The following is a 17996-nucleotide window of genomic DNA, read 5'->3' on the forward strand; positions in this document are numbered from 1 at the left end:
TGATTCCTCTGGTGCATCTGGGCAAAGTAAATTGAAAACCTTCTGGAAAGGATTCACCATTCTAGATGCCGTTAAGAACATTCATGACTCATGGGAAAAGGTTTAAATACCAAAATACACAGGAGTTTGGAAGAAGTTGATTCCAACCCTCTTGGATGACTTTGAGGGGTTCAAGACTTCAGTGGAGGAAGTAACTGCAGATGTGGTAGAAACAGCAAGAGAACTAGAATTAGAAGTGGAGCCTGAAGATGTGACTGAATTGCTGCGATCTTATGAGACAACTTGAATGGATGAGGAGTTGCTTCTTATGGATGAGCAAAGCAAGTGGTTTCTTAAGATGGAAACTACTCCTGGTGAAGAAGCTGTGAAGACTGTTGAAATGACAAGATAAGATTTAGAATTTACATAAACTCAGTTAATAAAGCAATGGCAGGGTTTGAAAGAGCTGACCCCAATTTTGAAAGAAGTTCTACTGTGGGTAAATGCTATCAAATAGCACTACATGCAAGAGAGGAACTGTTCATGAGAAGATGAGTCAACTGACGCAACAAACTTCATTGTTGTCTTATTCTAAGAAATTGCCACTGCCACCCCAGCCTTCAGCAATACCACCAGCCTGATCAGTGAGCAGCCATCAACGCTGACATAAGACCGTCCGCCAGCAAAGAGATTACAACTTGCTAAAGGTTCAGATGATTGTTAGCAATTTTTAGCAATAAAGTATTTTTTAATTAAGGTTTGTACATTGTTTTTTTAGACGTAATACTATTGCACACTTATAGTATACTGTAAAGGTAATTTTTTTATTGAAGTATAGTTGATTTACAATCTTGTGTTAGTTTCTGGTGTAAAGCAAAGTGATTCAGTTATACATATATATACATATGCTTATTCACATTGCTTTCCATTATGGTTTATTACAAGGTATTGAATATAGTTCCCTGTGCTATAGAGTAGAACCTTGTGGCTTATCTATCTTATATATAGTAGTTTGTATCTGCTAATCCCAAATTCCTAATTTATCCCTCTTTTATAGGCACTATGAAACCAAAAAATTTCGTGTGACTTGTCTTATTGCAATATTTGCTTTATTGCAGTGGTCTGGAACCAAACCCACAATATCTCCAAGGTATGCCTGTATATTCATACAATGCAATATTATTTGGCAATAAAAAGAAATGAAGTATTGATAGATGCTACAACATGGACGAACCTTGAAAAGAAATAGAAATGATTAGCGACATTTACCCTTAAAATATTTCTAGATACACATAAACTGCTATCGTGTGTGTTGCTTCAGGTTAAAGGGATGAAAGAAGTGTAGGTGGTCTGTAAAGTTCTGACTATAACTGTCTTTTCTCTTTTTTGTATTTCTTTATGTATTTATCAGTGCACTGTTTAGAATACAAAACTAATTTTAACATTAATTATGTAATACGTTAATTCATCTGACATATACTTTGCCTAGCATATGCCAGGCACTGTTTTTGGTGCTGGAGATACAGAATTGAACAGGACAAATCCACTGTTGCCAGCTTACATACTAGTGAGGGGAACAGAGTAGGGTTGGCAGGAAGGAAGTCCTCTTCAAAGAAGTGATATTTGAACAGAGACCTAAATAACATAAAAGTCTGGAGGAAGAGAACATAAGGTAGAGGGTGGAGATATAAAGGCCCTGAGTTGGGAGGAAGTTTAGTATATTAGAGCAACTTGAGAATGCAAGTTGTTAAAACAGATTGCTGGCTCCACACAGAGTGTCTGATTCAGTAAGCCAGGGATGGGGCCCAAGAATTGGCATTTCTAGCAAGTTCCCAAGTGATGCTCGTCTTCTCATTGCAGTGGCTTCTCTTGTTGCAGAGCACAGGTTCAAGGCGCGCGGGCTTCAGTAGTTGTGGCACGCGGGCTTAAGAGTGCAGGTTCAGTAGCTGTGGCACGTGGGCTTACTTGCTCCGCGGCATGCGGGATCTTCCCCGACCAGGGATTGAACCTGTGTCCCCTGCATTGGCAGGCAGATTCTTAACCACTGCGCCACCAAGGAGGTCCCAGGAAATATTTTTCTTTAAGCAATAAGCCATGGTATTGTTCGGTCTCTTTGTTACAGTAGCCTAGTCTTACCCTAACAGCAGGAGAAGTTAGAGTGGAAGCAAGGGGAAGACTTAAGAGACTACTGTAATAGCCCAGTCAAGAGATGATGGTTGCTTGAATCAGGGTATAAGTCAGCTGGGGCTGTTTGCTGTCACACCCATTCCTCTCCCTTCCTTTCCTCTGCTGGCTGGTCTCTGCTTTCTGCACTTTCCAGACTCCCTGTCAACTGGCTTCTGGCTGGCTTTAGGCACTGTTTGGAGATGGGAGGGGAGGAACAGGGGAAGCCAGGTCATGTCTTTCTTTCCCTCTCTCTCTGTCTCTCTCTTTCTCTCGATCTCTCAATCTCTGCCACAGGCAGCATTTCTAGTAAGGATGGAATGGCTCCAGCTCCTGCCATATGGTATCACCATGGATCCAGCTTCTTCTGGGTGACCATGACCTCTTCTCCTTTTGTCCTGCCAGCCTAGAAACAGCAGCAGCTTCCTACAGTAGTTAATCTCTGGGTTGCCCCACCATCCTCTTTGGCTTATCACTTCTTACATCACTTGTGTAACCAGTTCCCTGCATTAAATCCCCTCTGTTTTAAATGATTTTCCGTGTGGGTGACCCTGGCCTGACACAGGGGGAGGTGGTGGATTAGTGAGAAGTGTTGGAATCAGGGCATATTTTGAGGTAGAAATGACAGGATTGATGAGGGATTGGATTTGGGGTATGAGAGAAGAGTTTAAAAATCAAAACAGAACATTTCCGTGCAACCTCTTCACTAAATTGCTTCTCAGTCTCAGAAAAAGTACACCATCATATATCCAATCTCAAAACAAAAATCTAGGCCTCAGATTCATTGGATTCTTCCCCCGAGTCATCATAAAGTTTTATTCCAGCTTTTGTGACATGTGGGGACTTGCCTGGAATTATAGGGTATATACCTCATCATACCTAATTAAAAAAACTTAGACTGGAAATGGAGCCAAATTCAGGCATCACCACTAATTTCAGAAATTCCAATGAAATTTGCTAATACTGTGCTTTGAGAAAGAAACCAGATTCTGTATCTAGATTAGACAGCCTGTCCCCTGTACCATTGCCAAGACAGTTTCAGGGAGTATAGGGAAGTACAACAACCCAGGTTTTGCTACATCTGTTGGTAAGCCATAGCATTTTTAGATAGGCTAAAACATGGGAGCTAAAGCATACTTGAGAGATCCTAGGAAAGTGGAAAGTGATCACCAGTTACAAGGGCTGAGACTCAGAAAGCTTCTATTTCCTTTTATTTGAGACTACTGAGGATAAAGACAATCTCTGGGAAGGACAAAGAATTGTCTATTAGCTGTGTGACCTAGGATAATGTTAACCTCTCTGAGCTTCAGTTTGCTAATCTATCAAAAACAGGGAAACCATTACCTACCTTGAAAGACTGTTGTATTAAATCATATGATAGGCCTTAGAACATGGCACATAGCATGTGTTCATATTCCTTCTCTTCTCTTCCCTTCTACCTCTCCCATGTGGGTAGCACTGTAGTGTAGATTAACTATAATTATCTGTAACTTAGCTTACTCTCAGTTAATAACTGTTGATCTTCAATAAGTGGTGCTGCGAAAAACTGGACAGCCACATGCAAAAGAATGAATCTGGACCACTACCTTACACCATACACAAAAATTAACTCAAGCAGATTAAAGACTTGAATATAAGACCTGAAAACATAAGACTTCTAGAAAAGAGCAGAAAGCTCCTTGACACTACTTTTGGCAGGATTTTGGGGTTTGACAGAAAAGAAAAGGCAAAAAACCCCAAAAAACCAAAAAAACCCCACAAAAATCAGCAAGTGGGACTACATCAAACTAAAAAGCTTCTGCACAGCAAAGGAAACCACCAACAAAATGAAAAGGCAACCAATGAAGTGGGAGAAAATATTTGCAAAGTGTATGTCTGACGCAGGGTTAATATCTAAAATATATAAGAACTCATACAATTCTATAGCAGAAAAACAAACAATCTGATTAAAAAATGGGCAGAAGATCTGAATAGACGTTTTCCCAAAGAAGATATATGGATGGCACAGGTACATGAAAAGATGCTCAACATCACTAATTGTCAGGGAAATGGAAGTGAGATATCACGGTGATATCATCTCACACCTGTTAGAATGGCTATGATCAAAAAGATGAGAAATAACAAGTGTTGGAGACGGTATAGAGAAAAGGGAATCCTTGTGCACTGTTGGTGGGAATGTAAATTGGTGCAGCCACTATGAAAAATAGTATGGAGGTTCCTCAAAAAATTAAAAATAGAACTACTGTATGATCCAGCAATTCCACTTCTGGGTATTTATCTGAAGAAAATTAAAATACTGATTTGAAAAGATCTAAGCACCCCCATGTTCATTGCAGCATTACTTACAATAGCAAGACATGTAAACAACCTAAGTATACATCAACAGGTGAACGGATTTTAAAAATGTGGTATGTATACACATTTGGAATACTTGTCAGCCATAAAAAAAGAAAGAAATCCTGCCATTTGCAACAATATGGATGGACCTTGAGGGCCTTATGCTGAGTGAAGTTAAGTCAGACAGAGAACAACAAATACTAAATGATCTCACTTGTATGTGGAATCTAAAATGAAAACCAAAACCAAAAAAAACAAAAAAATGAGCTCATGGATACAGAGAACAGATTGGTGGTTGCCTGAGGTGGGGGAGGTGGGAGGTGGGAGAAATGGGTGAAGGGGGAAGATACAAATTTCCAGTTATAAAATGAATAAGTTATGGGAATATAACGTACTGCATTATAATTACAGTTAATAGTACCGTATTGCATATTTGAAGGTAGTGAGGAGAGTGGATCTTGAAAGTTCTCATCACAAGGAAAAAATTTCATAACTATGTTATGATGACAGATATTAACTGGACTTATTGTGGTGATCATTTTGCATTATATACAAGTATCAAATCATTATGTTATACATCTGAAATTGACACAATATTTTATCAGTTATAAAAAATTTAAGTAAACAATTCAATGATCTTTAGTGTATTCAACAGAGCAGTGCAGCCATCACCACAATAAATTTTAGAACATTTTCATTGCCCCCAAAAGAAACCTTGTATCCTTTAGCAGTCACTCCCATCCTGCTCCCCACTGTTCAGCCTTGGGTAAACATTAATCTACCTTCTATCTCTATGAATTTGCAGATTCTGAAATTCTACATAAATGGAAGCATACAATATGTGGTCACTTGTGACTGGCTTCTTTCACTTGGCATAAGACTTCCAAGGTTCTTCCAAGTTGTAGTATATATCAGTACTTCATTTCTTTTTATTGCCAAATGACATTCCATTGTGTGGCTATTCCACATTTTATTTATCCATTCCATCAGCTGATGGACATTTGGGTTTTTTCCACTTTTTGGCTATTATCATTTCTCTTTTTCTTGAAATTAGTACTACAATGGAATGACTAAAGGACAGGCAAGAAGAAAAAAAGTATTGAATCCTGGAAAATTTCTCAATTAGGTGAATGATGACTGAATAAAAGAATTCTCAGAACACAACATTCAGTATGGACATGATTCCTATTAACTGATCATTTCCAAAACCATCACTATTAATTAAATGCCTTTCAAAATATCTTCTTATGGCAAGTATTTGTGTCTAAGTGCTTCTGTTTATGGGACAAGAAATTGAAATGGCTGTCTTGGCAGTATAACCACAGTTGTATAAGCCAAGGGATTAAGAGTACTTTTGAGAAGAAGTAACAATGTGTTCTCCATGGCTATGGAAATGATGGTAAGTTTATACATAATGTATGGATGACCATATTATACCCTTATGAGAATGTCAATCAAAACTGCATTTCTGTCAGGAGATAGTTTCCAATTCACAAAATGTATATTTTTTACATTAGAATCCTTGCTGTCCACACTTCCCTGTCAACATATTTTTAAAAATCCATTTCTAAAAATGAAAGGATTGATAATTCTGACATTGAGCAACAACCCTCTATGCCAGCCAGCCTGGTACAGGAAAGTTTAAATCTAATCCTCACATCACTCTGTATATAACATAAGTGCAGTTGATATTGCAAAATCCTAAGGTGGTACTCTTTTTAATTACACTTAAACTAGCTGGTATGGCCAGTACTGCTTCAGAGGATATAAAAAGAATAGCAGCTAAGCTTGCATAGAGCAGAGGTATGCTCTAGAAAGAACAAAAAAGTCAACGGACTTAGTGTGGAATGCAAGGCTTAAAAATTCCATAAATTCAGGAAGGAAAGCAAGAGTTTACTTATAGGCATTTAGAAAGATTTTGCCTTCTCACCAGGAAGTGCTCACATACTAAACTTTAGGTTTGTTTGCCTACAGGTATGTTTATATAATTTTAACTATTAATAAAATGTGAGTAACAACTTGCGTTCTTTTTACACAAGGCAAGCTAGATCTTTTTACACAAGTGGGCAATGTTTATCTTGGTGTTCAATGTTTATCTTGGGTGTTCCTTAATTTCCATTTCCTCTGTTTCCTTTCCCAGTGTTCCTTCCTCGAGAAACAATATTTTTAAAAATGTGATTTACACAAAGATGTTAATGACAACTTACTTATTTCCAAAGAAATATAGGCATTTAAAAGGAGGCCACAGTAACACAGAGGAATAAATTATTACTGATGAAATTTCCCTGTGCATATAGATCAGAGGTATACTTCAGGGCCTTCCTGAATCCACATTTTTTTCCCACAGTAAAGCAGGCCCTGCTATAGACCCAGAGACATAAAAAATTGACTTGCAGAACTGCATAATGAGTATGTTTAGCTGAAGGAAGGGGAGTTCTTAGATCACAATCTCAATATCAGTCAAGAACAACTGTTTTCCTTTAAATCTGAAACTTATGAGAATGATTAGGTGATAGAAAAGACATTAATGGTTCTGATCATAGAATCAGAAGACATAAAGATGTTGCATGCAACATACACAGGTAGAAATTAACAACTTCAGACCTCCTTCTGTGAGTGGCGCTTCTGGTTCTGCCTTTTCATCATAATGCTCTCAATTGCAACTGTCAGCTGGGTTTCCTTGGTTCAAATATCCATAATAATACCTGAAAGGGTTCTCTAACTTGGAGGTTCACAAAAATAATAAAGCATTTATTTGAGAATGACTTATCCTAAACTATGGAAGAAGAATTAGATACAGATTTTCAGTTTGAGCATAGTGGAATAAAATTGGCATTTCCTCCTTCCCCTCTAGGAAATCACACTAAAGAAGAATGAGAAAGAGAAATACAAGCTAGGATGCATGTGAAATCCTAAGCCACAAATAGATAGAAGGGCTGCCAAAAGCAGTGAAGATCAAACAGGATGTGGGAGGAAGCAGAAGGGGATGCCTGTGAATGCAAATCCCTGAGAGAGCGGGCGCTGCCCCAAGATGAGGAGCATGCCCAAGATAAAGAACTAAAATCCTCATGCGTCCTAACTGGGACAAGCTGTGTGGAATAGTGACAGGAGTTTGATTCTGAGAAGCAGGGCTAACAGGACTGAACAAGGACTCATATGATGAGCCATATTTTAAAAAACAGCCTGTTGGTGAGGCAGAGGATTAGAAAAAGATTCTGAATGCTATGAATCTTACAAACTGCCTATTTCTGTTGGCCAGGGAGAGGTTAACAGTTAAATGGACTCTCACACTTAACTGAGGGCTCTAGGGAGAATGCTGCTAGCCTTGGACACGGCTTTAGCATCCCTAACATATGAATCATTTGGAAATAGCTGGTCAAGGAGAAGCCCACTTAAACCAACATGAGAAATCAAAACTAAACCATCCAGGATCTATATAAAAGTATTACAAGAAAAGAGGAGAAAAAGAATAAGAAGAAATGCAGATGAACACTGATCAAAGCAGTATATTCATGAAACAGATGAAAAATTTGACCAAGTGTTTGCCACGGATTTAAACAGTTAATGGAGCAATTTATCTATAAAACAAGAACCCAAATATACATACAATATGTTTAAGAGCCTTAAAAAGGAAGGGAAAGAAAATCAATTATGCCAAAAGCTGGTTCTTTGAAAATATCAATAAAATTGATAATCCCCTAGCCAGGCTAAGAAAAAGGGAGAGGACACAAATTACTAATTTCAGAAATAAAAGAGGGGACATCACTACAGATCCCATGGACATTAAGGGATAATAAAGGAAGAATTTGAATAACTCTATGCCTACAAATTTGATAACCCAAATGCAATGGACCAATTTCTTGAAAGACACAATCTGCAAACATTCATACAAGAAGAAATAGATGATCTGAATTGGCCTATATTTATTAAAGAAATTGCATGAATAATTAATAACCTTCCAAATCAGAAAGCACCAGGCCCAGACAGGGTAACTCGTGAAATATATCAAACATTTAAGCAAGATATTATGCCAATTGTCTACAATCTCTTTCAGAAGATAGAAGCAGAGGGAATACTTCCTCATTCTATGAGGCCAGCATTACCCTAATCAAAACCAGTCCCAGACATTACAAGAAAAGAAAACTATAAACCAATATCTTTTATGAATACAGAGCAAAAATCTTCAACAAAATATTAGCAAATAAATCCAAATACCTATAAAAAGTATTATACACCATGACCAAGTGGGATTTATCCCAGATATGCAAGGCAGGTACAGCTTTTGAAAGTTAATTAATATAACATCATATGAACAGGCTAAAAAAGAAAAAGCACAGGATCATATCAATAGATACAGAAAAAGCATTTGACAAAATCAAAGAAAAACTCAGGAAGAGAAGAATAGAGTGGAAGGGAACTGCCTCAATATGATAAAGAATAACTACCAAAAAACCTACAGCTAACATACTTAATGGTAAGAAACTAGAAGTTTTCCTGCTAAGATCAGGAACAAGGATGTCCCTTCTTACCACCTATTTTCAACACCATACTAGAAGTCCTAGTTAAGGCAGTAAGACGAGAAAAAAAAAGTATACAGATTGGAAAGGAAGAAATAAAATTATCTTTGTTTGCAGGTGACGTGATTGTCTATGTAGAAAATTCAAAAGAATCAATAAAAAACTTCTGGAACTAAGGAACAATTACAACAAGGTTGTAGGATAAAAGATTAATATACAAAAGTCAGTTGCTTTCCTATATACTAGCAATGAATAAGTGGAATTTGAAATTAAAAACACAATACCATTTACATTAGTACTCCAAAAAAACAAAATAGTTAAGTACAAATCTAATAAAATAGGTACAAGATCTATCTGAGGCAAACTATGAAAAACTAAATAAATAGAGAAATAGTCCATGTTCAATACTGAGGGAGACTCAATACTGTCAAGATATCAGTTCTTCCCAACTTCATCTATGATCCAATGAAATCCCAATCAAAATCCCAGAAAGTTATTTTTTGGATATAGAAAAACTGATTCTAGTGTTTATACGGAGAGACTAAGGACTCAGAATAGTCAACACAATATTGAAGGAGAAGAACAAAGTTGGAATGCTGAAACTACCAGATTTCAAGTATTACTATAAGGCTACAGTAATCAAGACAGTGTAGTAATGGCGAAAGAATCAACAAATAGATGAATGGAACAGAAAGAGAGCCCAGAAGTAAACACACATAAATATAGTCAACTGGGGGAGTTCCCTGGTGGCCTAGTGGTTAGGATTCTGGGCTTTCACTGCTCTGGCCCAGGTTCAATCCCTGGTCAGGGAACCGAGATTCCACAAGCTGTGTGGCCATAAAACAAAAACACAACAAAATATAGTCAACTGATCTTTGACATAAGGAACAAAGACAATACAATGGAGAAAAATAGTCTTTTCAACAAACAATGTTGGGATAACTGGACATCCACATGCAAAACCATGAATCTAGACAAAGAAATTACATTACATTAATTACATTAAATTACATTAATTCAAAATGAATCATATACCTAGATGTAAAATGCAAAACTATGAAATGTATGTAAAAGTAGAAGATAATACAGGAGAAAACCTAGTTGACTTTGGGCAGGATGATAGCTTTTTAGATATAACACCAAAGGCACGATCTATAAAAGAAATAATTGGTAAGCTGAATTTCATTAAAATTTAAAACTGCTCTGTGAAAGACAACATCAAGAGTGAGAAGACAAGCCACAGACTGAGAGAAAAATATTTGCAAAAGACATATATGATAAAGGACTGTTATACAAAATATACAAAAGGCTCTTAAAACTCAACAATAAGAAGATAACCTGATTTTAAAATGTGCCAAAGACCTTAACAGACACATCACCAAAGAAGATATACAGATGACAAATAAGCATATGAAAAGATTCTCCACATCATATGTCATCAGGGAATGGAAATTAAAACAACAATGAGATACCACTATAAACCTATTAGAATGGTCAAAATCCAGAACACTGACAATACCAAGTGTTAGCAAGGATGTGGAGCAACATTTATTGCTGATGGGAAAACAAAATGGTACAACTACTTTGGAAGACAGTTTGGCAGTTTCTTATAAAGTTAAATATACTCTTACCATACAATCCAGCAATTACGTTCCTTGGCATTTACGGTGAAAACCGTAATGTGAAATGCGGTGAAAACTTATGTCCATGCAAAATCCTGCACAAGGATGTTTATAACAGCTTTATTAATAATTGCTAGAACTTGGAAGCAACCAAGATATATCTCAGTAGGTGAATGTTGAAATAAACTGTAGTACATCCAGACAATGGAATATTATTCAGCGCTAAAAAGAAATGAGCTATTAAGCCATAAAAGGACACAGACTTCCCTGGTGGCACAGTGGTTAAGAATCTGCCTGCCAATGCAGGGGACAGGGGTTTGAGCCCTGGTCCGGGAAGATTCTGCATGCCACAGAACAACTAAGCCGGTGTGCCACAACTACTGAGCCTTCACTCTAGAGCCTGCAAGCCACAACTACTGAGCCCGTGTGCCACAACTACTGAAGCCCACACACCTAGAGCCCGTGCTCCACAACAAGAGAAGCCATTGCAATGAGAAGCAACGCAACGTATACTTCGTGCACCGCAATGAAGAGTAGACCCCGCTCGCCGCAACTAGAGAAAGCCCACGTGCAGCAACCAACGCAGCCAATAAATAAATAAATAAGGACATGGAGGAAACTTAAATGCATATTATTAAGTGAAATGCATATTATTAAGTGAAAGAAGCCAACTGAAAGACTACATATTGTATAATTCCAAGTATATGACATTCTGGAAAACGGAGACAGTAAAAAATCTGTGATTGTCAGGGGTTGGGGCAGAGAGAGGATGAATAAGCAGAGCACAGAAGTTTTTAGGGCAGTGAAAATACTCTGTATGATACCATAATGATGGATACATGTTATTTTACAGTTGTCCAAACCCATACAATCTACAACACCAAGAATGAACCCAGATGTAAACGAGTGACTACGATGTGTCAGTGTAGGTTCATCAATTGTAACAAATGCACCACTGGTGGGGGATGTTGATAATGGGGGAGGCTATGCATGTGTGGAGGCAGGGAGTGTATGGGAAATCTCTGTGCCTCCTTTTTAACTTTGCTATGAACTGAAAACTGCTCTGAAAAAGAAAAAGTCTTAAAAAAAGAAAGGAAGAGATTCTGACATATGCTACAACATGGATGAACCTTGAAGATAGTATGCTAAACAAAATAAGGCAGTCACAGAAAGACAAATATTGCATAATTCCACTTATGTGAGGTACCTAGAGTAGTCAAATTCATAGAGATGGAAAGTAGAATGGTGGTTGTCAGGGGCTGGGGGAGGGGGTTAGGAATGAGGAGTTAGTATTTAACGAGTACAGAGTTTCAGTTGTGGAAGACAAAAAAGTTCTGGAGATGGATGGTGTAGATGGTGCACAACAATATGAATGTACATAATGCCACAGAACCATTCACTTAAAAGTAGTTAAAATGGTAAATATTATATATATTTTACCACATTATTATTATTTTTTTAATAAAGAGCAAAAGGCAGAGATACAAGATTCAGGAGGAAAGAGACAACAAAATGAATGAAACACGAGTTGGAAGATCTCTAGGGGGAATAGTGGCTTTAAAAATATCAGAAATGGAGTAAAAATGGGAAGTAGACCAGGAGAGACCAGATACTGATGAGAATGCAAAAAGGAACATAGAGGTTAGATAGAGCAAGCAAAATGAATGAAAATAAATATAATTTAAAATGATTAGAGATACAATGATATCTAGAGAAGACAGGCAAGTGAGATACAACATACACTTACTTAATATCCCTATATAATGGATCAGAACAAATATTTGAAATATTACTGAAGAAACGTTCATTTTGAAGGGGTATGTCAGGTCTCAGAAAAAAAAACTGACACATTATCGTCAACACAGGTATATCCTGATACAATTGATGAACTGTGAAGATAAAGAAATAATCCTTTGGACAACCAGGCAGAAATAATGAGTCATCTACAAAGGGTAAAAACAAAACAGGCTGACATCAGACTTCTCCACAACAATATCCAATTCCAGAAGACTGGAGAAATGCCTCTAAAATTATCAAGGAAAGAAATCGTGACCCAAGAAATTTATATCATCCAAGTTGTTATTCAAATATAAAGACAACAAATGATATTTAATATTCATTAATGCTGTGGAAATGTTGGGAAAATATTTGCAATTCATATCACAAATTGCTGTTTTTTAATCTGTAAAGAATCTTACTTTTTAAACAACTACAAACACAAGAACTATATGCTAACAATTTTAAAGACTTAGACCACATGGAAAGTTTCTTGAAAAATATATGTGTACCATATGAGATGTGACTGAAGAAGAAATTAAAGTTTGAATAGTCCTGCAAATATTAAATATATTAAAGCAATTGTTTAAAATCTTCCCACAAAGAAGAGATTAGATAATATGAGTAGTTAGAAAGATATATTTTTCTGGCAATCAGGAGAAATGTCAGGGCTAACACATGTCCATATGTTACTAGAGAACATGTAAAGTAGAAAAATAACTATGAAAATAATTGTGAAAGCATTAAAACAAATCATGAGGTATATATTAACAAAAGCTATTGCTGTTCTGAAAGGCTCAGTTGGCAATTTGCCCAGCCTGGGCTGCTTGCATGCTGATGTGTTAAAGAGCTGTCCTTTGGGGCAGACGTTGCTCCATCAGACCAATCATAAACCACTCCTTCACACTTCTGCCAGGAAGCAGGACCCCTTAGTAAGTAGCACTATGGAAATGAATGAATTATGATATAGAAAATAAGGAAATGGGGTGGAAAGGAGATGTTTGCAAAGTTTGGGGCGGGGGGTGAAAGTACTATTCCCAAAGATTTCTAGGTATTTTTGGTTTATGAGAAAGGTAAAGGTATCCCATTTTTCTATTTCGAGTATGTATTACATTTATTTTCAAAGCTCATCCCCATCTTTATTTTCAATAGGGCTCAATCATTTATGAGGCATCATTTTTAGGATACAGGATGAAGTTTAGTGGCTGAACTAGGTGCATAAACAAAGGGGGCTCAAGCCTCTTCCTACATGTAAATATCTCTTCGTCCGGTAGCACCATTGCAAAAAGTAACCTCATTGAACCACTTGAACAAATTTCAAAAGGAACTTCAACCACTCACCTGGACACAAGCTGGAGGCTCATTTGTCCAAACTGCATGTTCCTCAACTAAATATATTCTCTCATTATGGACAGCAACTCCAGATTCATTTTGCCCTAAAGTAAAAGAGAATTGAATAAAAAGAGAAGAAAAAAAAACCCCTATAGATAAATCAACAGATGAATGGGCAAAGAATTTGAACAGTTTACATAAAAGGAAATATAAATGGCTCTAAAACTTATAAGAAAAGATGTTTAATCTCATAATGAGAAAGGCAAAATAAAATTAAACTGAAACATCATGGTTAACCCCACAAGTTGGAAAAGATCACAAAGCTTGGTAACACTGTATTAATGAGAGTGTGTGAAAGAGGCATTTTCATACACTGCTGATAGGAACATAAATTAGTACAACCTCTATGTAGGGTAATTTAGCAATATTTATCAAAATTACAAACACATATACTCTTAGAATCAATAATTCTACCTCTAGGAATTTATCCTATAGATTACTTACATATGTACAAAAAACTTACAACTCATTACATCAATGTAGAGTTGATTAAATAAATTATGAGGCATCCATTCAATGGAATACTATGCTGCCGAAGAAAGATGGGTAAAATTATTATTGATACAGAATTAATCCCAAGATATAGTTTAGTGAAAAAAATAAGCTTCAGAGTACATGGAAAATTATCATTTGCATAAAAACTGTGTGTACATTTGCACATATATGCATTGAAGCATATATAAGATATTGGTAATATTAGTTACCTCTGAGGAGGGGAATTAAGTTACTGGATAAGAGTTAAATAGAACTTATTATTGTCTACTCTTGTACTTTTGGAATTTTAAAACGTGAATTCACTAACTAGAAAGAAAAAGAGAGGGTATAAGCAATGTGTGTTTCTGTTGTTTACAACTATTATCTTTTCTGGGGAATTTATGAATACTCTTAGCCAGGAGTGGCTAAGGGAAGTGTCCTGGGCCACTCTCTCCTTTTACTAACCGAGTTTTGGGTTATTTACCACCTTCTTCTGAGTCTCTCCCTATCTAAATTCCCATGATAGCCTGAGTCAGAGAGAGTTTCTGTGCAGCAAGGCTTTTAAGATTTCAAATAATTCATTTGCTTAGTCACATGCAAACGCTCAAAAATTCATACTTTATACAGAAGTCTTCATAAAGTTCTAACTATATCTGCTTTTTAATTGCGTTTAACTTAAGGAGGTTTCTTTCTATTTGTTTCAGTCTTCCAAATTAGCAATACTTCCCTTCTCTGGGATAATCCATATTTTAATTTTTTTATAGCAATGAGAAAAAAATTCAGGACTCTAAAAAAACAGAAACTGGTTATTAATATGCCTTTTTATTTTCCATCAAATCCAGTGTCCAAACAATAATTATATTTATACATACACTTTTCAGCTTTTTGCTGAAAGGTGGAAAACTTCAATTGTCCAAGCACTCTAGGCTCTGAGTTTCTGTGGCTTGCTCATGACTGAAAGTAGACTGTAGAGGGGGTATCAAAAACCTACAGGTAATCCCTGTAGGATATTTCTAGGCTATTGCTCTAGCAAATTGGAGGGATATCCTGACCCCTTACATTTTAAAAAATGTAATCTTTCGTGAGGTAGAGATTGTAGCCTTCTAATGAAATTTACTTAAAATCTCCTGATGCCCTGTTAAGCCTCCACCAATGGCAAAGTCTCATTAGACCTGCCCATGCTAAAGCCTATTTGATATTAAAACAAAAGAAAAGGTCTCTGCCTAAGTAGATTAGGGAGACAAAATCAAGCAGTCCAGACTTCTAAACAAGGGGACTTTAAACATGGAATTTGCATATATTATTCATTCTCTCTCCATTCAAACAAGCAGATATTGCTCAGTGAACTCTGGCCTATGCTTAAAAACAATGGTTTTTAATATCCCTCTTTCCATGGCTGCCACCAGAAAAATTCCTGGCTCCACTGGGGATTTTCAGAGTAACACCCTCTCAAGACTCTCCTTTCTCTAAAATGCCACTTGGAACTTTGTAAGTGGAATGGTTTCTTTGCCTCTATATGGCAAGTTTCCACTCAGTACAATCCATATCTGCTTCTCTGTTTGGCATTTTCCCTCTCATCTTAGCTTCTGGTTAAAAGAGTAACTTCCAGGTCAAATTTAATTTAATAAAGTATTAAACACTGTAAAGAAGTCATGGAATCACTTGTTGCCAATGGGGAGGGGCTTGGGGGGAGGAAAGGACTGGGAGTGTGGGATTAGCAGATGTAAACTATTATATATAGGATGGATAAAAACAAGGTCCTATTGTATAGCACAGGGAATGATATGCAATATCCTGTGATTAAACCATACTGGAAAAGAATATTAAACAATAAAAAAGAATCGGGGCTTCCCTGGTGGCGCAGTGGTTAAGAATCTGCCTGCCAATGCAGGGGACACAGGTTCGAGCCTTGGTCCTGGAAGATCCCACATGCCGCGGAGCAACAAAGCCCATGCACCACAACTACTGAGCCTGTGCTCTAGAGCCCGCGAGCCACAACTACTGAGCCCACACGCCTAGAGCCCGTGCTCCACAACAACAGAAGCCAACAGAATGAGAAGCCCGCGCACCGCAACAAAGAGTAGCCCCTGCTCGCCACAACTAAAGCCTGCACGCAGCAACAAAGACCAAACACAGCCAAAAAAATAAAATAAAATAAAATAAGGGCTTCCCTGGTGGCGCAGTGGTTGGGAGTCCGCCTGCCTATGCAGGGGACGCAGGTTCGTGCCCCGGTCCGGGAGGATCCCACGTGCCGCGGAAAGGCTGGGCCCGTGGCCCATGGCCGCTGGGCCTGCGCATCCGGAGCCTGTGCTCCACAGCGGGAGAGGCCACAGTGGTGAGAGGCCCACATACTGCAAAAAAATAAATAAATAAAATAAAATAAAATAAAATTGAAAAAAAAAAAGTCTAGATGTGTATAACTGAGTCACTTTGCTGTACAGCAGAGATTGGCACAACATTGTAAATCAACTCTACTTCAATTTAAAAATATAAAATTTTTTTAGAAGGTAAAGAAGTCATGGGATCTATGTTGTACCCTGTGTAACACTATTAAGCACCCTCTATTCCACTTGGCTATAGCTACCTTGAATTTTGTGATTAAAATGTTCTAAGTGTCTTCATGTTCTATAATGTGATCATCTGCTCTTCGAGTCATATCATTTTCCACCTTGATTTAGTGCCTTTGTCCCTCCATGTCCATGTCTGCATTTTGTTTATAAGTGGGTGGTGTTCCTCTCATCCCTGGATGAACACTTAGGAGGGTCTCATTACCATTCTGACCACTCTAAGGTACTACAATGAATAGTGTCATTTTAAACATAAATGTGGTCTCGATTCAGAAATTAGAATATCCTTATTCAGAAATAATCACAACTCTTAACTTCACTTAATGTCCATACCTGCTTTTCTTAAACTGGAAAAAGAAGTATTTTAATAGCCTTTTCAGATAATTGTGGATATTCTTTGATACTATGCCAAAACTTGATAATTAATAGTTTCTTTTTTTTTAACATCTTTATTGGAGTATAATTGCTTTACAATGGTGTGTTAATTTCTGCTGTATAACAAAGTGAGTCAGCTATACGTATACATATAGCTCCATATCCCCTCCCTCTTACGTCTCACTCCCACCCTCCCTATCCCACCTCTATAGGTGGTCACAAAGCACTGAGATGATCTCCCTGTGCTATGCTGCTGCTTCCCACTAGCTATCTGTTTTACATTTGGCAGTGTATATATGTCCATGCCACTCTCTTACTTCATCCCAGCTTACCCTTCCTCCTCCCCATATCCTCAAGTCCATTCTCTATGTCTGCATCTTTATTCCTGTCCTGCCCCTAGGTTCTTCAGAATCTTTTTTTTTCTTCGATTCCATATATATGTGTTAGCATATGGTATTTGTTTTTCTCTTTCTGATTTACTTCACTCTGTACGACAGACTCTCGGTCCATCCACCTCACTACAAATAACTCAATTTCATTTCTTTTTAAGGCTGAGTAATATTCCATTGTACATATGTGCCACATCTTCTTTATCCATTCATCTGTTGATGGACACTTAGGTTGCTTCAACGTCCTGGCTATTGTAAATACTGCTGCAATGAATACTGTGGTACATGACTCTTTCTGAATTATGGTTTTCTCAGGGTATGTGCCCAGTAGTGGGATTTCTGGGTCATACAGTAGTTCTATTTTTAGTTTTTTAAGGAACCTCCATACTGTTCTCCATAGTGGCT

The 17996-nt window shown here is 37.3% G+C and overlaps 1 protein-coding gene across 1 annotated transcript in view; it reads right to left on the reverse strand.

Annotated features, from left to right (window-relative positions):
• ZNF280D (zinc finger protein 280D) overlaps nt 1–17996 on the reverse strand; it is a 241069-nt gene that overhangs the window by 154364 nt on the left and 68709 nt on the right. The window contains exons 3-4 of the mRNA XM_067747811.1: nt 13736–13830; nt 12366–12507 (exon numbers count right to left, since the gene is read on the reverse strand). The gene's annotated coding sequence lies outside the window, so the exon portion shown is untranslated. The remainder of the gene's footprint in view (nt 1–12365; nt 12508–13735; nt 13831–17996) is intronic.

This window comes from Pseudorca crassidens, chromosome 1, assembly GCF_039906515.1.
Source record: "Pseudorca crassidens isolate mPseCra1 chromosome 1, mPseCra1.hap1, whole genome shotgun sequence".
NCBI classification, from domain to species: Eukaryota; Metazoa; Chordata; class Mammalia; order Artiodactyla; family Delphinidae; genus Pseudorca; species Pseudorca crassidens.